The sequence below is a fragment of the Heterocephalus glaber genome, unplaced genomic scaffold, assembly GCF_053883595.1.
Source record: "Heterocephalus glaber isolate CG9 unplaced genomic scaffold, H.glaber_assembly_v1.0 deba00001724, whole genome shotgun sequence".
Classification (NCBI taxonomy): domain Eukaryota; kingdom Metazoa; phylum Chordata; class Mammalia; order Rodentia; family Bathyergidae; genus Heterocephalus; species Heterocephalus glaber.
Genome location: NW_028258435.1, coordinates 1,415,211 through 1,438,341, shown reverse-complemented (window position 1 = coordinate 1,438,341; position 23,131 = coordinate 1,415,211).

Here is a 23,131-nt window from a genome sequence, read left to right as displayed (position 1 = left end):
TGTATGGAGTGCTGGTTTAATGTTCATGAAATTTCTCAGGTGTTCTTTATTGTGAAAGTATCTAATTTCCCCATCAATTTTGAAAGATAATTTTGCCAGATACAACAGTCTAGGTTGGAAGTTATTTTCTTTTAAGGTTTGAAATACTTCATTCCAGGCTCTCCTTGATTTGAGAGTTTGTGTTGAGAAATCTGCCATGATTCTGATGGGCTTTCCTTTGTAGGTGACTTATTTCTTTTCTCTAATTGCCTGTAGAATTTTGTTGTTCTGTTGGGTTTCTGGGATCTTGACTATTATATGTCTAGGTGTAGATTTTTTTTGATCATGGCTGGGTGGAGTTCCATATGCCTCACTTATCTGGGTGTCAAATTCTCCTCCTCTGTCTGGGAAGTTTTCCAGTATTACTTCTGTGAACAGTTTTTTTATGTCAATTGTACTTTCTCCTGTTTTTTCATGGACTCCTATCAGTCTTATGTTATTCTTCTTGTGTGTGTGTGTGCTTTTGCAATAAGTCTATATATCTGGGCTTTTTTCCCCATTAAGTTTATTGGTACATGTTAAGTATAAAATACAGTTACATTCATCATTGGGATCTTGTACCTTTACATGATGTATCTTGGATCTTGATTCTCCCCCCCCTTCCCTTGAGCTCCCTTCACCACCCCCCCAACCCTTCCCTATTTGCAAAGACTTTGTTTCCATTTTTTTCCTTTTCTCATATTTTTTCTTTTCCCTTCTTTCCTTTCCCCTACTGCTCCCACTTCCCCTGCACCTTTAGGCCTTTTCTTCCTGTTACACAATATTAATTATACATTTTTTAAATTACAATATCAAGATCTAGGAGACATTACCACAGATTTTATAGAATTTAAAAGGATATAGAAAGCATATTTTAAAAATCTGTTTTGCAATAAATTTGACAACTTCTAAGAAGTACCTTGGAAGACAAATTAAAGAAACTTACTCTGGAGGTAATATAAAATTTGAATAGCACCTATTAAAGAAAGTATATTCCTAGATTGAAAAACCTACCTATATGACAACAGCAGGCTCATATACATTTTAACTGAAAAATTATATCAAACATTTAAAGCAGAAAAAAGAAGGAACACTTCTCCCCTCATTTTAGGAAATCAACATTGTGGCAATACTAATACTGGATAAAGATAATAGAAGAAAAAGTATGAACATAGATAGAAATTTATTTAACAAAACAAACTATTAGAAGTCAGATCTGGCAATATGTAGAAAGTGGTTTTATTATAGGGATGGCAGTGTTGGTTCAGCATTGGAAGATCCACCCCCAAAAGTCATCATTTTAACAGAGGAAAGGAAAAAGCCATATGATCCTCTTACTAGTTGGAGAAAAAGTATTGGACTAAATTCCACAGCTGTTCATGGTAAAAGCTATCAGGAGACTAGAAGTAGAACAGAAACTTCTCAACAGATTAAAGACAGGTACTCCATATTTCCAGCAAAAAATGCCTTATATGAATGGAGAAGATACAATGCTTTCTCCTTAAGGTTGGGAACAAGGGCAGATATGCTTACTCTTTATTTGTCCATTAAACTTTGAAACCAAGGCCCCACCAAAATAGTCTGGCAATAAAATGACACAATTAGGATAGGGCTGGCAAGGTAGAAGTAAAATCTTTATATGCAGATGAAGTGATCATCTACAGAGAAAATACTAAGAAATCTCTAGGAGCCCCTAGAACTTGTATTTGAATTTAGCAGGATTAGAAAACACAATGCATATATAAAAATTCAGGTCTGTGTATACTTGCTATAAATGAAGAATTGGATATTGAAATTTAAAAGTTATGTAGGAGTACAAAGGACCTGGAAAAGTTAAAAAAAACCGTGTTGGAAGATGTTTAGTACCTAATTTTAAGACTTCTTCTAAAGCTACAGTAATCAAGGCAAAGGCAGTGTTGGTGTAAGGAAAGAAATATAGATCTTTGGAATAAAACAGAGAATCTAGAAACAGAACCATACATATATGGTCCACTGAGTTTTGAAAGATTATTTAACATTAACATTTTATAGCATATAAAGTCAATTGAAGAGCCGAGGAAGAGACAGTGTTTTCAGCAAATGGCACTAGAACACCTGGTATCCGTATATAAAAAAATTAACCTCAACCCTTTATTTCCATACATAAAAATAACTTGAAAGGATCTATGAACCTAAATATGAAAGACTAAAACTATAAAACTTTAAGAAGAATTTATAAGGGAAAATGTTTATGGATTTAGGTTGGGTAACAACTACCTAGGATACAAAAGAGATGAAGTATAAAAGAAAAAAATTGATAAATGAGATTCCATCAAAATTTAGAACTTTAAGTGGCATCATTAAAATGAAAAGTAGTCCTTAAACAGACCATATTTACAATCCATATAACCTATGACCAGAATATATAAAAAATTCTTAGAGCTCATTAATAGACAACCCAATTAAAAAGTAGACATAAGAAGATGATAAATAGCCAGTACAGCACAAGGAAAGGTGTGCAACTCTAGATTAAAGAAAAATACTAATCAGTACAATAACAAGATTGAATTATACACTCATTAGGGAGATGAAGTTATAAGTTTTAAAATCATTGTCATGACTTTTTCTTTTTGTTGGATTCTCCCCCTTTTCATTTAATTTGTCACACCCAGTGGTTTCATTCTGCTGGGTTTCCTGGGGTTGTGATCCTCATTGTCTTTTCCTAGGATATTGTCTAAAATTTTTTGGAGTGCTGCTTTGATAGTCATGAAGTTCCTGAGGTGCTCTTTATCATGAAAGTATCTTATTTCTCCATCAATTTTGAAAGATAGTTTTGCAGGGTACAACAATCTGGGTTGGAGGCTGTTTTCCTTTAGCGCTTGAAATAAATCACTCCAAGCTTGCCTTGAGGGTTTGCATTGAGAAGTCTGTTGTGATTCTGATCGGCTTTCCTTTGCATGTGATTTGTTTCTTTTCTCTCACTGCTTGTAGAATTTTGTTCTTCTGTTGAATTTCTGGAATCCTGAATATTATATGCCTGTGTGTAGATTTTTTTTTATCAAGGCTATTCAGAGTCCTATAATGCCTCACTTATCTGTATGTCAAGTTCTTTTCCCCTCATTGGGAAGTTTTCTGCCATCACTTCTGTGAACAGTTTTTTTATGTCATCTGCACTCTCTCCTCTTTCTTCATTGACTCCAATCAGACTTATGTTATTCTTCCTTGCATCGTCTAACAGCTGCTGGATTGATTTCTCATGTTCCTTTACAATTTTAAAGCAATTTTTCTTTTCCTGATCACTAATTGCAATCTTTTCTTCTATATCTGAAATTCTGTCCTCACATTGGTTCATTCTGCTGTGCAGACTTTGGCTGGAGTTTTTAATCTCCTGGAAATCTGGTTGCATCTGTTTTATGGATTCCATTTGTTTCCTATGTTGGGATTCCATCATGTTCCTCAGATCCTCTATTTTTTTATCTGCATCTTCTCTAGATTTATTAATCATGTCTTGCACCATGAGCAAAATCTTTGCTGTTATCTGAGTAATTATTTCTGATTTCATTTTCCCCAGATCCCCTTTTGTTGCCAGTTTCAGAGAGTCCAGGTGGTTGAGTATCAGATTGTTCCATCTCGTTTCCCTTTGGGGTTGCTGTAGCTGATCCAGAAGTCTGTTTTTGAGGCTTGTTTATGTGTCTTCTCATTTCCACAGGGAGGTGTGTGCTTCTGGCACCTGCAGGGCTCACCTTCTCTTCCCTAGGAGCTTGGGATGGCAGTAGGGGAGCTTCCTTCCAGGTTCTCAGTCTTATGTTATTCTTTGCATCATCTAGCAGCTGTTGGATTGATTTCTCATGGCCCCTTACTATCTTTAAGAAATCTCTGTTTTCATGGTTGTTAATTGTGATCCTGTCTTCTATATCTGATATTCTATCTTCAGATTCTCTTAGTCTGCTCTGCATGCTTTCAATGGAGTTTTTAATTTCCTGAATATGTTTGAACCTGTTTCATGGATTCCATTTTTTTCTTATGTTGGGTGATCATGGTTTCCATTTCTTTCTTATGCTGGGCATTCATGGCTTCCAGCATGTTTCTGATCTCATCTGTTTTCTTGTCTGTTTCTGCTCTAGAGCCTCTAATCATGTCTTTCACTCTACTCACCATCTCTGTATTTATCTGGGAGATTATTTCTGCTTTGAATTTTTCTAGAGCCTCATGCATCTGCTTTGTTACTTCCTGTGCTATCAGTTCAGGGTGTCCAGGTGGTTGATTATCCAACTTTTCCACCAGAATCTCCTTCTTGTGGCATGGAAGCCTGCGTTTGTGCCTTGCTTAAATGTCTTCTCATTTTTGTTTTTGGTACTGTCCTTGGTTTAATTCCTGGGTTGATATTTCAAAATTGCTTAATGCAGGTATCTTTGTTGCTTGTGTTTAAAACCCTTGTGGAATGACTGCTTTTCAGAGGTGTCTTCCAGATATGGCTTGTGTTTTGGTTTTGAGGCTCTAATGACCTTGAGGCTATTTTATTTTCCTTATACCAGGAAAGAAAACTGATTAGATCAATCACAACATGTTAGGCCAAATGTTACAATCAGCAATACCATAGCATCAAGCACAGCTTAGAAAATGGCAATTTGTGGTAGTCATTAATCTATCACATTTAACTATGTGAAGTATAATCCCCTGTGCCTCTGTAGTGAGGGACCAGGTAGCAGAAGAGCCATAAGGCGGGGAGTGGGGGGGAGATGGAATTGGGCCTTGCAGGCGCCCACGTGGCTAAGTGGAGCACCAGATAAAGGTGGGGCTCCAAGCCACTCGCAGGACCTCACCATTCTGTGGACTGGGTGTGAGATTTATATGTGGAGGCATTAGGGTTATCCTGAGAAATACTCCTAGATAGATTTAATGACAGTCGACAATGGTTGTCAATATCTACTTGAACCACAAATATCTGAGACCACCTTGTTTCAGCATTTCAATGATGTCCACAAAATTCAAACACGGCTTTGGAAAATCTAATGCTAAGAGATTAGCAACAAGTCACACACCTAGTGGCAGCACTGAGTTGTGACAACTATATACACTTGGCAGTTTTAGTTGTAGAAATGTTGTGCCAAAACAATCTTGAATGGCTCATAAGCCATTGAAGAGAAATGAAAAGCCAACAGAATAAACTCTAAGAGGTTGAAGTGGCAAATAAAGCCTTCTGGGGGTAAATGAAACAAGTTTGGAGTTGCAGCTCATCTGGTGCTAGGTCTAGAAGCAAGGGTTTCTGGCCACAGTCCATGAGTTGATTAAGTCTGCATTAGCCACAACAGCTTTCTGGATAGGAAGAAAGTGATCCAAAATACTTCTCAACAGCTTCGTCTCTACATCATGATGCAGGAAGTCTGAGTGGTTGCAGATTGGTAGATTAATTGGGTTTTGTTTGCAAACAATCTGAGAAATCTAAGGAACTATAGAGTCAGCCCTTTTTCAGGGAGGATCTAAGCAACTGGCCTAGAAGAATAAATATAGAGTTGTTCCATCTCAGATTCAGCCAAGGGCAAACATCTTCATTTGTCAAGGTCTCTATTTTGAGCCTGATGCTTCTAGATCCTTGCCCTTGGATCCTGCATTTAATAGCTCAGCAAGTGTCTACCAAGCCTGAATGTGCATTTAAAGGTGCATTGTAAACCGAAAAGGGAATAAATGTAAGGAGCAATTATCACGAATTAGAACATTCTGTAGTTCATACATATGATTGTATTCAAACAAGCCAGACATTGCTTCTCCTTTCTGTCTTCTAAGAGGCAGATATTTTTAATTGAATCTTTTGGGGGCTTGTTTGTTTGGGGTTTTTTTGGCTTATTTGCTATTGTGAAAAAAGACCAGGCATGTGCCTTTTCTTGTTTACACATTTTAAATGTGCTTACATAATTAAAGCAAATAAAAAAGAACTTGACTGTTTACTAGGTACCTGGAGTTACTGAATTTTTCATTGTTAATCATCATGGTCACCGCAACAGAGAGGAAAAAGTTACATGGATGCCCATGATCATCTCATTCACGGTGTTTGTCGCTAGACCTGTTAAGGAAACTAAAGATCAGAGAAGTCAGGCAACTTGCTTACATTATAGCTCACAGTGCACAAAGCTGGAATCTTACCTCATGTGGGTCTGGCTCCAGGGCTTTTGATATTTCTTCCATGTCATACACCCTCATCCATCTATATAGTCAGGAGTCCGGATTAATGACACAATTTTCTGTTTTAGGGCACATTGGTTACTTCATCATCTCAACACCTGAAATGGTTATTTTAAATTTGGGTTTCAATAAGACAACAATTGACATGTTGAAAATGACTAAAATTTCACTATGGGAACACTCACATGTCATTTATTAATAATGATTTGAAAATAAGGGTCTATACAAAAGCTCAAAAATATATTCATGCAACTCCATGTGGTTTAACCTGAAAACCCTGTTCCAGTTACATCACTTTCCTGAGACTTTGTTGTTGTTATGCAGCTTATGCTGCAGGTGCAGACAGAATATCATCTTGGTGTGTTACAGCCCAGCCTCAGAACCCCTCTATGGCTTCTTTGGGGGACTGCACTAGGTATACCCTTTCTTTCTTGGATATTTGCCTAAGCAACCAAGCAAGGGCTGTGTCTATAAATTGTCTTGTGTAACTCAGCCATCTTATCTTCAATAAAAGAGCCAAACACCCTCACTGGAGAAAAGATAGCCTCTTTAATAAATGGTGCTGGAAAAATTGGGTTTCAACTTCCCAAAGATTAAAACTAGACCTATATCTCTCACCATGCACTAAACTAAAATCAAAATGGATTAAAGATCTAAATATTAAAGTAGAAACTCTGAACAAGCTGGAACAGAGGTTAGGTAGAACTCTTGAAGACATTGGTGTAGGAAAAGATTTTATGAACAAAACCTCAGTTGCCCATGAACTAGCATAAACAATCAACAAGTGGGATCTCTTCTTATTAAAAAGCTTCTGCACAGCAAGAGAAACCACCAGCAGTGTGAAGAGACAACCCACAATGTGGGAAAAAAATCTTCACCTGCTTTTCCTCAGACAAAGGTCTACTATCTCGAATCTATAAAGAACTTAAAAAGATCAGACCACCCAAATTTAAAGACCCAATCTGAAAATGGGCATCTGAAATGAACAGACATTTCTCAGACAAAGAAGTAGAAATAGCAAATAAATACATGAAAAAATGTTCAACATCACTGGTCATTCAAGAGATGCAAATGAAAACAACACTGAGATTCCACCTCACTCCAGAAAGAATGGCTGCTATCATGAAATCAACCAATAACAAATGCTGGCCAGGGTGTGGGGAAAGAGGAACCCTGCTCCACTGCTGGTGGGAGTGTAGACTGGTGCAACCACTGTGGAAATCAGTATGGAGGTGCCTCAAAGAACTAGAACTGGAAGTCCCATTTGACCCTGCTATTCCATTGCTGGGGATCTTCCCCAAAGAATTAAAAGAATCATACCACAGTGATATGTGTGCACCCATGTTCATAGCAGCACAGCTTGTGATAGCTAAAACTTGGAAACAGCCCAAATGCCCATCAACTGGAGACTGGATAAAGAAAATGTGTTTTTTAAAATAAAATGGAGTACTACTCAGCCATAAAAATGAGAAATTAGAGACATTTATAGCTAAATGGATGCACATTGAGGCAATACTCTTAAGTGAAATAAATAGGACACACATGTATAAATACTGAATAGTTTCTCTGCTATGAGAAACTGAAAGTGTAAATTAGGACTAAAATGTATAATAGATCATGTGAAATAGGAAGAAAAGGGGCAAAGGGGAAGGAAGTGGGAGGTGTAGGGGAAAGGAAAGAAGAGTCTGCAATTAATATGAGAAAATTGAAAAATAGGAACAAAATCTTTGTAAATAGGGAGGAATGGAGAGGTTGAAGGGAGGGCTGGGCAAGGGTGAAAAATAAGAACCAAGAGAGATTATGTAAAGGTGCATATTTCCAACGATGAATGTCATTATATTGTACACCTAAAATGTATCAATGATTAGAATGAATAATCAATAAGCAAAATAGGAAGAAAAGGTCCAAAGGGGCAGGGGTAGTGAGAGGGGAAGTGGAAAGGAAAGAAGGGAAAGGAAAAATGATGAGAAATGGAAAAATTGGAAACAAAGACTTTGTAAATAGGAATGGGTGGAGGGGGTGAAGGGAGGGCTAGGAATGGGGAAAAAATAAGAACCAAGATGCATCATGTAAAGGTATAATTCCCAATGAGAAATGTAATTATCTTGTATAACTACAATGTACCAATAAAAGAATTTTAAAAAATAAAAATGAAATAAAAAACAAAAATAAACTGTCTTGTGTAATCAAACTCTATGGCTTTGTTACCAGAGGGAGATCAATCCTCTGACTGACTAGAAAGGGGGATGGCAAGGGCTAAAGAAAAACAGACAATAGAGACTTGTGTAGTTTCAAGTATATGGGGGGCTGAAAGGTCAGTGCCCAGAGTGGGCACAGACAAAGACACCTCACCCAGCGCCCAGGAGGAGGCTCCCTGACGCCATTCCACCACTCCTAGGGCAGAGGAGGTGAGCTATGTGGGTACCAGCAGCACTACCCCCCTGTGGAAATGAGAAGACACATAAACAAGCCTCAAAAACAGACTTCCAGATCACCTACAGCAACCCCAAAGGGAAATGAGATGCAACAATCTGATACTCAACCACCTGGACTCCCTGAACTGGCAACAAAAGAGGATCTGGAAAAAATGAAATCAGAAATAATTTCTCAGATAACAGCAAAGATTGTGCCCATAGTGCAAGACATGATTATTAAATCTAGAAAGAACACAGATAAAAAATAGAGGATCTGAGGAGCATGATGGAATCCCAACATAGGAAACAAACGGAATCCATAAAACAGATGCAAACAGATTTCCAGGAGATTAAAAACTCCTTTGAAAGTCTACACAGCAGAAAGAACCAATGTGAGGACAGAGTTTCAAATATAGAAGATAAGATTGCAATTAGTGGCCATGAAAAGAAAAATTGCTTTAAAATTGTAAGGGACCATGAGAAAACAATCCAGCAGTTGTTAGACGATGCAAAGAAGAATAACATAAGACTGATTGGAGTCAATGAAGAAACAGGAGAGAATGCAGATGACATAAAAAAAAACTGTTCACAGAAGTGATGGCAGAAAACTTCCCAAGCAGGAGAAAAGAACTTGACATCCAGATAAGTGCAGCATATATGACTCCAACTAGCCATGATCAAAAAAAAATCTACATATAGGCATACAATAGTTAGGATTCCAGAAACCCAACAGAAGAACAAAATTCTACAAGCAGTTAGAGAAAACAAACAAATCACATGCAAAGAAAGCCCATCAGAATCACAACAGACTTCTCAATGCAAACCCTCAAGGCAAGAAGAGCTTGGAGTAATGTATTTCAAGCCCTAAAGGAAAATGGCCTCCAACCCAGATTGATGTACCCTGCAAAACTATCTTTCAAAATTGATGGATAAATAAGATACTTTCATGATAAAGAGCACCTCAGGAACTTCATGAATATCAAACTGGCACTCCAAGATATTTTAGACAATACCCTAGGAAAAGATAATGAGGATCACACCCCTAGGAAGCCCAGAAGAATGAATCCATTGGGCTTGATGAATTAAACGCAAAGGGGGAGATTCCAACAAAAAGAAAAAGTCATGACAATGCTTTTAAAACTTTTAACTTCATCTCCCTAATGAGTGTATAATTCAATCTTGTTATTGTACTGATTAGTATTTTTCTTTAATCTAGAGTTGCACACCTTTCCTTGTGCTGTACTGGCTATTTATCATCTTCTTATGTCTACTTTTCAATTGGATTGTCTATTAATAAGCTGTAAGAGTTCTTTATATATTCTGGTCATAGGTTATATAGATTGTAAATATGGTCTGTTTAAAGACTATTTTTCATTTTAAAGATGTCATTTAAAGTTCTAAATTTTGATGGAATCTCATCAATTTTTTTCATTTATACATCATGTTTTCTGTATCCTAGGAAGTTCTTGCCTACCCTAAGATCATAAACATTTTCCCTTCTAATTTCTTCTTAAAGTTTTATAGTTTTAGTCTTTCATATTTAGGTTCACAGATCCTTTCAAGTTATTTTTATGTATGGAAATAAAGGGTTGAGGTTAATTTTTTTATATACGGATACCAGGTGTTCTAGTGCCATTTGCTGAAAACACTGTCTCTTTCTCGGCTCTTCAATTGACTTTATATCCTATAAAATGTTAATGTTAAATAATCTTTCAAAACTCAGTGGACCATATATGTGTTGTTCTATTTCTAGATTCTCTGTTTTACTCCAATGATTTGTATGTCTTTCCTTACACCAACACTGCCTTGGTTACTATAGTTTTAGAGCAAGACTTAATATTAGGTACTAAACATCTTCCAACACTGTTTTTTTCTTTTTACTTTTCTAGGTCCTTTGTACTCCTACATAACTTTTAAATCTCAATATCCAATTCTTCATTATAGCAAGTATACATAGGCCTGAATTTTTATATATACCTTGTGTTTTCTAATCCTGCTAAATTCAAAGTTCTAGGGGCTCCTAGAGATTTCTTAGTATTTCCTCTGTAGATGATCACTTCATCTGCATATAAAGATTTCACTTCTACCTTGTCAATCCTATCCTAATTGTGTCATTTTATTGCCAGACTATTTTGGTGGGGCCTTGGTTTCAAAGTTTAATGGACAGATAAAGAGTAAGCATATGTGCCCTTGTTCCCCATCTTAAGGAGAAAGCATTGTATCTTCTCCATTCATATAAGGCATTCTCACTGGAAGTATGGAGTACCTGTCTTTAATCTGTTGAGAAGTTTCTGTTCTACTTCTAGTCTCCTGATAGCTTTTACCATGTACAGCTGTGGAATTTAGTCCAATACTTTTTCTCCAAATAGTGACAGGATCATATGGCTTTTTCCTTTCCTCCGTTAAAATGATGACTTTGGGGGGTGGAGCTTCCAATGCTGAACCAACACTGCCATCCCTATAATAAAACCACTTTCTACATATTGCCAGATCTGACTTCTAATAGTTTGTTTTGTTAAATAAATTTCTATCTATGTTCATACTTTTTCTTCTGTTATCTTTATCCAGTATTAGTATTGCCACAATGTTGATTTCCTAAAATGAGGGGAGAAGTGTTCCTTCTTTTTCTGCTTTAAATGTTTGATATAATTTATCAGTTAAAATGTATATGAGCCTGTTGTTGTCATATAGGTAGGTTTTCAAGCTAGGAATATACTTTCTTTAATAGGTGCTATTCAAATTTTATATTTCCTCCAGAGTTAGTTTCATTAATTTGTCTTCCAAGGTACTTCTTAGAAGTTGTCAAATTTACTTCAAAACAGATTTTTAAAATATTCTTTCTATATCCTTTTAAATTCCATAAAATCTGTGGTAATGTCTTCTAGATCTTGATATTGTAATTTTAAAAATGTATAATTGATATTTTGTAATAGGAAGAAAAGGTCTAAAGGAGCAGGGGAATTGAGAGGGGTAGGGGAAAGGAAAGAAGGGAAAAGAAAAAATATGAGATAAGACAAAATAATGAAAACAAAGTCTTTGCAAATAGGTAAGGGTGGAGGAGGTGAAGGGAGGGGAAGGGAAGGGGAAAAAATAAGAACCAAGGTACTCATGTAATGGTACAAGATCCCAATGATGAATGTAACTGTATTTTATACCTAAAATCTACCAGGAAACTTAATGGTGAAAAAAAGACATTACCAGCTTGCCACTATTTATTGGGTTCATAACAAGTATCAGATGACTCAAAGGGTGGTGATAATCCTAAATTCCCAAGGATCTCATAATCAAAGGGAGTTTCAGATGTCTCAGAGGGTTGCGGTGATCCTACAATGATGAGGATCTTATACTGATGGGGATCTTACGCTGATGAGGATCTTAGGTCCAGGAGGAAGAGTTTAAGGTGATTAGGATGGTGAAATGAGCAAAATGTTCTTACAACAGTAGGTGGGATGAGTTAAGCTGATAAGGAATTTGTCCCTTCCCAGGTGAAATCTTTCTCTCTTTGTATGACTACTCAGTTCTTAAAGAACCAGGATGTCTTCAATGGATGTAATCTTGACTTTGAGCAACACAATATCATGGGACCATAGAGGCCTCAGACATCCCTAATCATAATTTAATTGTGAAACAATTTTTCCCCAAAATTATAGAGCATGGCTCTTGACACTCTGTTGTCCCAATACCCCTTTCTTTCTTCAGATATACCTTTCTACATCCGCTTGATTCTGATAAGCTTGCAAGCCATAAAAATACACTGCCTTACAGCAGAGAACAGGGGATGGAGCAATTGTTGAGGGTTGACATTCATGAATCACACTGAGCCCAACAAATTCTTCCCCATGATTTTATAAAGAGAAGGAGGAGTTGTATCCTCTTTGCTCATGGATGATGAGTTACTAGTTACTTCACAGGGGCCAGTAGACGTGTGTCTAGGTGTATGTGGAAGCCTGGGAGAATGGAGACTATTCATGGATTAAAGACAAAATCCTCTGCTCTCATGATCCTCAGAGCTAGTGGAAAAAGAGAGGAAATTAAATAAACAAGCAAACTATATAGCACATCAAACACCATTGCTGTTGCCCTCCAAGCTGGGTGACAGCCTCTGATCTCAGGCTCTGCATCTTTCTGCCTTTTTGAGAAGGACTCTGGCTGTGCCTGGAATGTTGTCCCCAGAGCAACCCACCACCCAAGAAGGAAGCCAGGACTCTGTGGGTAACACTTTAATTTTCCTCCTCCTCCACTGGGTAATCTGAAGTACATTTTAACTGGTTATTCAAAAAACTTTTTCCCAAAATTGAGTAGATTTCATCAATGTCTGTGACAAGCTCATGAATGTACCCTTTATTGGTTTCACTTCCTGCTTTATCTCAGTTTTTCCACTCTTCTCTTACTTTTAAATAATCCAGGATTTTTTAGTTGATAGGATTAACTGTGGTCTCTAGTTCTATGGCCAGTTTCAGAGAGTTGCACACACCATCCTCCTCCTCCCTTCATCATTCTAGATTATTCTTGCCTTCAGATACCATTGCTCCTGGTCACCATGTCCTTCTCAGGCTGTAAATCATGCTAGAAAAATCCAAATCAAACTCATCGGCATGCAAAATCCAATGTCTAAGATTCTGATAAGTTGAAAAAAATAAAAACACATTGAGTAAGATTGACAGTACATTGTATGCTATGTGGTACTAGTGATTACTAACTTTGAAGACACAGTAATAAAAACTATTCCAAATGAAACACACAGAAGAAATTAAAAAACCAAAATGAAATTATCATTCTGTAATTAGCTATGAGGCAAACGTCCAAATCCTAATATATGTATAACTGGAGGCTATGAATGGCAGGAGAAGAGAGAGATCAAAAAAGACAAAAAATCTAAAGCAAATATGGCAAAAAATATTGATACCGTTAAAGAAAACTAAACTTACAGAACCAGGAAACTCAATGAGCTTCTAGAAGAAACTTGATGAAAATTTATCAAGGCACATCATAATCAAATTGCTAAACACCCTTGATAAAAGCATACAATTAGTCAGAAAGTGGAAAAAACATTACATGTGGTTGAATTGAAACAAGAAAAACATTAGTTTTATGAACTGAAACAATAGAAGACATCAAACAACAAAGAAACATTTTAAAAATTACTAGAGGGAAAAAATAAACCTGTCAAACTCGAATTTCACACTCATCAAAATATTTGTCAGGCATAAATATGAAAAATTTTCTAAGCTATTCACATCTGAGAAAATCCATTGTCAGCAAACCAGCACAATAAAATATGTAAAAGTTGGGATTTCGGGCAGAAGTACAATGAGATTAGTTGGAAATTTGCTTTTTTACAAATATGAAGAGCATCACACATACAAAAGTTGTGGATAAATGTAAAATCATGTTTTCTTGTTTTAAATTTTTCTTTAAAAGTTAAACACAAAAATGACCACAATGTATTGATGTTTTATAACATGGATGGAAGTGAAATTTATTATGAGAGCATCAAAAAACCCCAAAGAGGAGAAATGGAAAGACACTGTTGTAAGATAATTACTTATAATATGGTGTATGATCGATCCAAAGTAAACTGTGTATACAGAAAACCCATAATAACAACTACAAAATGAAAGGTTATGATTGCAATCTCAATATGAGGACCAAATGGAATTTAAAAAATACTCACTCCAACAAAAAAAGCAAAAAGGGAGCAAAAATAGATAATACAACAGAAAAATAGATAGAATGGTAAATTTAAAGACAACCATATCAATTATCTTGATAAATGTAAATTATCTATGCACAACAATGAAAAGGCAGAGATTATATAAGAACTGAATAGAAAATAAAGATCCAAATACATGCTGGACACTCCCCACATGCCCTCTCTGTTTCTTATTTATAAAAAATAATATAAGTTAAATGCAAGAGGATGAAAAAGATAAGCCTACTATCTGAAGCAAAGGAAAATGGAAGTGACTGTATTAATATTAGAGAATAATTTTAAAGCAAAATAAAGCAAGAGGAAAAGATTATTTAAGGATCAAGAGATCAAAACTAATTCTAAATCTTAACACATAATAATGGAGATTGAAAGCAAAATTAATATAACTAAAAAGAAAAGACATGTAAACCAAGTAGACTCCTTTTAGTAAATGACAGAACAAGTAGACAGAAAATTAGTGAGTACACAAAACTGCCAATTGATATTTATTCTGAAAAAGCAGAATATATTTTCTTTTTCGGATGCACATGAAATATATTGTGGGAGTGTCTATATTCTATATCATAAAACAGGTTTAGATAAATTTTAAAAGGATTGAAATTAAAAAATAAGCTTACCTGCTACAGCAGAAAAAATTAGAAATTAAGAATATGAATAAACGAAGAATATCCTTGAATTTTTAAAAAAAGTTCAAAATACTTTGTGAGTCAAATATTGCAATGAAAATTAAAATATATTTTGAAATAAAGAAATTAAAATGTGTCAAAATATGTGAGATACAGTTAAGACAATAAAATCTACTTTTTTTTTAATAAGTCTACTTGTTAAATCATTGTTTGAAAAGTAGAAACTGTATAAAATTCCGTATTAAAAGAATAGAAAAATGGCAACAAATTAAACTCAAAATAACCAAAAGGATAGCAAAGGTAATAAAATAAATAGTGTAACAAAATACACACACACACACACACACACACACACGAGACAAAGCTGATGAAGTCATACCTAATTCCTTGAGAAGATTAATAAAATTAATAAACTTTCAGAGAAAACATGGTGGGAGAATAGAGAAGAATACTGTTAGGCAGGAACTTTTAGGGACAACCGCCTATACTTGTAGTGGGGAAACTGTCTACCCTTAACATGACTTTTAGTCTTTCAAAGGTTTTTGTTGTTAGTTTGTTTCAGATAAGGCATTTCACAAAATAACAACAACAAACAAGGAACCAGTCAAAATTGATGAGTCACTCTGAATCACTTTTTTAGTGACCTAGAGTAAACTTTGCTCACTATAATCTCACTAGAACGCTGAACTTCCCACCAGGAGGCTTTCCCATGTGCCATTGTAACATGGAATGCATAAAGCCTGATCTCTATCTGAGCATGCTCAGGAGCGCACCCACTTCTCCCTGTGACCATGGGTCACATTAACATGCATGAATCTCCTCAATAAAAACCTCTTACCCGTTTTGTTCAGAGACACCCTGCTTTAGAAGTTATCCCCAGGGCTCCAGTAAACCTTACTCCATCAACGCTTTTATCTCCTGATTGTGCTTTGTATTTATCATGGGGTAAAACCCTTGCATTTGATTGCATTCCCAACATTAAGAAGGAGTTGTGGGGAATTACTACAGATCTTAGAGATGGTAACAGGATATAAAAGAAACATCTAGAAGATCTTTAGGCCAATAAATGTGAAGGAACCTATTTCTTGGAGCCAAGGTCTTGAATTAATTTCTTACTTAGTCAATTTCCCATTGTTGACATAAAATGCTAATGCTCACACCTTAAAAGGAGGAGAGGATTATTTGGCTTACAATTTCAGAGGGTTCAGTTCAAGGCAGAAATGGCATGGAAGATACATGGCAGAGGAAGTGCTGCTCAAACCGTGGGAGCCAGGAAGTCTCAGAGAGAGAGGGAAGGGAGGAAGTGGGGACAGGAATACACTCTTCCAGGTGACGGGCGTTTGGGCTGCTTCCAAGCTTTAGCTATCACAGACTGTGCTGCTGTGAACATGGGTGCACATAGATCACTGTGGTATGATTCTTTTAATTCTTTGGGGAAGATCCCCAGCAGGGGAATAGCGGGGTCAAATGGGACTTCCAGTCCTAGTTCTTTGAGGTATCTCCACACTGATTTCCACAGTGGTTGCAGCAGTCTGCACTCCCACCAGTAGGGGAGCAGGGTTCCTCTTTCCCCACAGCCCCGCCAGCATTTGTTATTGGTTGATTTCATGATAGCAGCCATTCCCTTATAATTTTGAAGCAATTTTTCTTTTCCTGGTCATTAATTGCAATCTTATCTTCTGTATCTGAAATTCTGTCCTTACACTGGCTCATTCTGCTGTGTAGACTTTCAATGGAGTTTTTCATCTCCTGGAAATCTATTTGCATCTGTTTTATGGATTCCATTTGTTTCCTATGTTGGGATTCCATCATGTTCCTCAGCTCCTCTCTAGATTTATTAATCATGCATAAAGAAAATGTGGGGTTTTTTATAAAATGGAGTACTACTCAGCCATAAAAATGAGAAATTAGAGACATTTATAGCTAAATGGATGCACCTTGAGGCAATACTCTTAAGTGAAATAAATAGGACACACATGTGTAAATACCAAATAGTTTCTCTCATATGAGAAACTGAAAGTGTAAATAAGGACTAAAAGGTATAATAGGTAATGTGAAATAGGAAGAAAAGGGGCAAAGGGGAAGGAAGTGGGAGGGCTAGGGGAAGGGATAGAAGGGAATGGACTTAATATGAGAAAATGGAAAAATAGGAACAAAATCTTTGTAAATAGGGAGGAATAGAGGGGTTGAAGAGAGGGCAGGGCACGGGTGAAAAATAACCAAGAGAGATTATGTAAAGGTGCAAATTTCCAATGATGAATGTCATTATATTGTATACCTAAAATGTACCAATGATTAGAATGAATAATCAGTAATGTAAAATAGGAAGAAAAGGTCCAAAGGGGTAGGGGTAGTGGGAGGGGCAGGGAAAAGGAAAGAAGGGAAAGGAAAAATGCTGAGCAATAGAAAAAATGGAAATAAAGTCTTTGTAAATAGGGAAGGGTGGAGGGGGTGAAGGGAGGGCTAGGAATGGGGATAAAATAAGAACCAAGATGCATCATGTAAAGGTACAGTTCCCAATGAGAAATGTAATTGTGTTGTATACCTAAAATGTACCAATAAAAGAATTTAACAACAACAAAAAAAGAATTCACCCTTCCAGGCCCTGCCCCCAGTGAACTGTGTCTTCCAGCCAGACCTCCTAACAGCATATTCAACTTCCAAGTCATAAATGGATTCATCCACTGACATTGCTCTTCAGCCTTTCAGCTAAGACCAAGTGCGGATTAATCCACTGAGAAATAAAGCGCCACCCTAATCCAATAACCTTCCACAACCCCCACCTCCAAACACATGAGACTTTTGGAGTACACTTTAGATCTAAACCAGAACACTTTAGAAATAGATAATGACAATTCTACAGAAATTTTCTGGAAAAATTAATGAGGGAACATTGCAAAACTCTTTATGAAGTCTACATTGTGTAGACAACAAAACCCAAATGATTATGAGGAAAAAAATGAACAAATCTCATGAGCATAGATCCCAAACTTCTTACCAAAAATTTGGCAAATACAATCTAAAAGTATTTTAAATAATAAAAGGTCATGATCAAGATGATTTTTTTCTGAAAGAATGCAAGTTTAGTTTAGCAGTTTAAAATTAATATAATTTACTATATTAATAAACTAAAACACATACACATCTAAATAGATGACAAAAAATATACATCTATATCAGCATTCATTCATGAAAGAAATTCACAGAAAACTAGAAATAGAAGGGAACTCCTTGTTCTATGAAAAATGTTATCCGCAGAAAACTAAAGAAACTTAATGGTAACGGACTACATACTTCTAAGATCATGCAAAAAACAAGAATATCAAAACTCACCACTTCTATTCAACAATATAGAAATCTTAGCCAGAAAAATATGGCAGGAAAAGTAAATACACAGAGTTTGGAAAAGTGAAACCAAAACTTTTTATTCACAGATTATATGATTGTCTCTGCAAAAAAAAAAAAAAAAATCTCAAAAATTTCTACCAAAGAAAGCTATAATTAGTATTCTCACTACAAAGTGAGATTAGCAGGTTGCAGAATAAAGATCAATAGGTAAAATAAATTGCAGTTTTATAAACTAGCACCAATCAAATTTCAAAATTTAAGTCTAATTCAAAATAGAATCAAAAACCTGAAGGAGTTTATATTCTGGCCCCCTGAAATTTGACACTACAATACGAAGAGAATAGAAGTGTTAACACAGCCCCACAGAATGACCATAAATATGTACTGTCATCTGACAATGTGAAAGCAAAGCATGTCTGTTCCTCCTCACTGCAAGGAAAAGAAAAGAACATTCTCCAGATAATAGCTGCACACTGTGTACCTAAGACTGTGTGATTTGCTGTGGCAAAGATGCCACCTCTGGCACAGTAGCTGCCACTGGGCTACTTGGTTGAGCATCCTGAATACCTCTGGTTTTTTAGGGGTCATACAGGCACATAACAGGGACATAACACTTCTGCATCTGGAAGGTCTGTGTCCTCATCCACCCTATTCACCCTATCTGACACTGTACAAGTTCTAGCTCTTACTCAAAGTCAAAGTGACCATAAAAGGTCATTGAACAGGAAGGAATCACTTTTTCATGTCCAGGAGGTTCAAAAAAATCTTGCTTTTCAAGATTTAGTAGTGCATTAACTCAGATATCACCATGCCAGCATCAGAATCCACATTTTTACTAATCAGATCCTTATTTGAGAGCTGTGGATTTGGGATTTCCAGGCATACCACTATTACAGTTCAACCCTGGGCCTATTACAGTTGAACCCGGGTTCAATTTTCCCTGGCTTCTTGCTGTAAGAAATAAGAATCTCTCTGTGCTCCAAAGGATCATTCTGACTTCATATTTCACATTTAATTGCTAATCCCCTTAGCTTTTCATCGTTTTCCTCCATTGTATAGATAGCATCCAGCAATAGCCAAGAGATTCCACTGACCTTAAAATTACTATTTCCTTGAAACTTCTCAAATCCCTGAGATACTGTACATATCAGTGCATTCCTCAACTGCTATTTCATCCCCATTCACCATTTGTGAAATTTTAAATATTACCTAACTGCAGCATCCCCAGGCCTCCTACTCCTCCTATTTAGTGCTGGCTGGCTCACAGGTGAGGCTGCACTAAACTCCTATCTCACAATCTGCCTGCTCAGATGATTCCTGGTTTCTAATTATCTTAGGTCGGCTTCCCAAGAAAATGGACTGCAAGGTGGATTTTTCCTGTGTGACGTTTACTGGGAAAGTTCTCAGGAGCAAGATGGAAGGGAGCGAATGAAGCAGAACTGAACAGGAAGCTGGATGGAAACACAGCGGCAGGAAAGGCTAATAGCAGTTCCACTCAGACAGGGAGATGAGATGCCCTTCAGAGTTGTCCTCAAATACAAGAGGATTGTGAGTTTGTACCCTCAAAATGGCCAGACTGGAATCTGGGCTGCCTCCAAAAATGAGCATAACATTGGATGTACCAGCTTTCTTTGGCCAAGGGCAATTTCTGGGGTGTGTCTTGGCTGTGAGAAACCAGTGTCCAATTCTTCTGGTAGCTGGAGGGAGGAATAACCGTACTCAGAAGCTGGGATCTAAGCCAGACACCAGTTTATCCACTATGTATTGGTTGTGGTTTGGATTTGAAATGTGCCCTAAAACTCACATGCTAAAGTCTTGATTGCTGGCTCATGGGCTTTTTTGGGAAGAGATTGGGAAGGGTTCTAACTTCATCAAATGGATTAACCTACTGATGAGATGCATTTTGACAACATCAGTGAGGGTAATGGAGACTTAGGTGGTGGCCCTTGTTGAAGGGAGTGGATCGTGGAGGTGTCAGAGTGGAGACTACATCTGGTCCCTGAACCTTTCCTCTCTAGTCCTTTCCCCTCTCTGTGTGCTCCAGCTGCCATGAGGCAAGAAACTTTCCTCCACCACACCTTTGCACCATGTTGTTTTGCCTCAACTACGGCCCACAGCAATGGAACCAGTCAACTATGGACTGGAACCTGTGAAACCATGAACCCAAATAAATCTCTCTCCTCCTTAATGTTGTTTGTCTCAGGTAATTTGTCACAGTGAGGGGAAGCTGACAACAGTACACAATGTCTTTTTGTTTTTGCTTTGTAATACGTTTTGTTTTAGAGCAGTTTTTGGTTTGCAGCAATGTTGAATGGAAAGGCCAGGCAGTTCCCATATTCCTTCCACACACACAGTCTCCTCCAATCTCAAAAACATCCCATCTGAGTGATATATTTCTTATGACTGATGAAGCTACATTAAGAGATATCATTTTCACCACAAATCCATTGTGTAGAGTTCAGTCTTTGTGCTGAATATTCTATAGGCTGGGATGAATGTATGATAATATGAATCTATCATTGTAGTTTCACTCTCCTAAAAATCCCCTCCTGATCCTTTCACCCTCTCTCTCCATGAACCCCTAAGAACCATAGATCATTTCACTGTATTCATAGTTCTGACTTTTCCAGAAAGTCATATGGTTGGAATATACAGCATATGAACTTTCCAGATAGACTTCTGTATGTTTAAGCTTCCTGTATGTCTTTTCCTGCCTTTATGGTTCATATTTTTAAGCACTAATATTGCATTGTCTGGATGTACTATCAATTATTTATTTACATATTGCAAGACATTTTGTTGCTTCCAAGTTTTTAGAGATTATGCATAAAACTGCTAAAAATGCCCATGTATAGGTTTTGGTGTGAACAGTTAATGTAATAACAGATCTGTTACTCCTCATCTACAGTGTACCCTTTTCTCTATTATTTTGCTGTCACATGGAAATACCACATGGTAGACAGCCTTCCAAGACACTCTTCCTACACCTGAACAAACAAGCTCAATGCAGGAGGAAATTGTAGGTCAAAGCTATATTATCTCACGTACATTTACCAACACTACAATGCTAACAGGATATTTTTATTTTGATGCATCTTTTGGTATGTTTCTCAAAACACTAATATAGGTAAAAGATTTAAATAGATTACCAGCCTATTTACTAAGATTACTGATTAAGATTCTATAAGGAAGACTTTATTTCTCAGATGTCAAAACCCATAGACTAACAAGAAACTCAAATAAAACCACAAACAACACAGGCCTACTGCATACCCACAGGGTACTACAGACTTCAATATTTATGGAAGTGATGAAATAAAGATCCAAAACCAACAAAGATAGCTTCAGGGCTCATCCTAGAGCAAAGAATAGGAGATAGGTTTTTCAGAAAAGAGAAGAGTACATTGTACTTATAGTGGGGGAGAAACACATATAACATCTGGTCACACATGAGTCCCACTCTGCATGGAAAAATACCAAGAAAATGTCTAAAAAGGGTGAGCTAGCCATTGGGAAAGCTAAAGGAAGGAGCTTGAAAGTACACAAATGTGAAGATGGCAGCTGTGGGAAAACACAAGTTCCCAGGCAAAGGGAACCAACCTAGAAAAGCAGTAGCTCCTGGAGAAGTGGTGGTAACAGCACAGAATAAATGTGCCCAACTTACAAACTTTCAAGTTGTGAACTTTCACAGGTACAAATGGACCTCATGTTACCAGCATTTGTAGATATGAAGAATCATGGAAGTAGGTCATGTGTCTCCCAGACATTGTCACAGTTGTGCTGCTGTGGGCTTACTCTACAGTGTGACAGTGTACAGCAGTACAGCGCTCAGAGCCTAGGATGTCCAGAAGCAAGATGGAAAGCAGTGATGATGTGCAGGAGACTGCTAGGAAGTGCAAAACAATAACCATGGAAACAAAAGTGAAAATAACTTATTTATTGTTGCTATATGGTACTATGTCACCACTTTAAAATAACTATGAAAGTAAAAATAGTTTATGTACAGTATTTGTACTTGGGGGTTTTTTTATACTTTACATTGTACATTGTGTCAAAGGTGTATAAGGCTCACTTTTTCAGATCTACAAACCAACCTGACTTACGAACATTCGAGTTCCATTCCAGGAATTTGTAACTTGGGGACTTACTGTATTCCAGAAGTAGAAAACAATAATGAACTGCACCTATCACCTAGAAGAAAGTTTGCACTAACCCTATTTTTTCTTCCCCAAAAGCAGTTGGCTCTAATCTTCAGCAGAGTGTATTAGTTGTGATTAATGAAAATAATTACTCTGATTTTAAATTCAACATTTTACTTTGATCCCATTAATTAATTCTATCTATCAGCAGAGCTGACCCATGCTTAAATTACCAAGAATCATTATTTCCTCCTAGACTGAAAGCAGAACAGAGCAGCCTCCTGGAAACCATTCTCCCAGACCTCCACCATGATGTTTACCTTGAAAGTCTTACCTTTGTAATTCCAAGAATTATAAGACTGGACAATGAGCCCTAGGGAAGACAGGATTTTCTCCCCAAATGCACATCTCCACTCACATACACACACTCACACACACTCACCAACTTGTCTGCAATATTCGTGACTCCTCTCCCGAGATTCCTCACTTCCAAAGTGGAGCCCTTGGGAAGATCCTCGAAAATCTCTCCCTGCTGACAGCCACCTGAGAAGGAAGAAAGAGTGAGGCAGCCTTCAGAAATCATCAAGGGAACAAAAGAACCCAAAATAGGTTCTTTTGCATACAGCAGAACTTTAAACAAATTATTCATCCTCCAGCATTATGGCCTAGATTCACCTTCTCGGGGACTGCATTTAGTCATTACCTCTCCCTCCA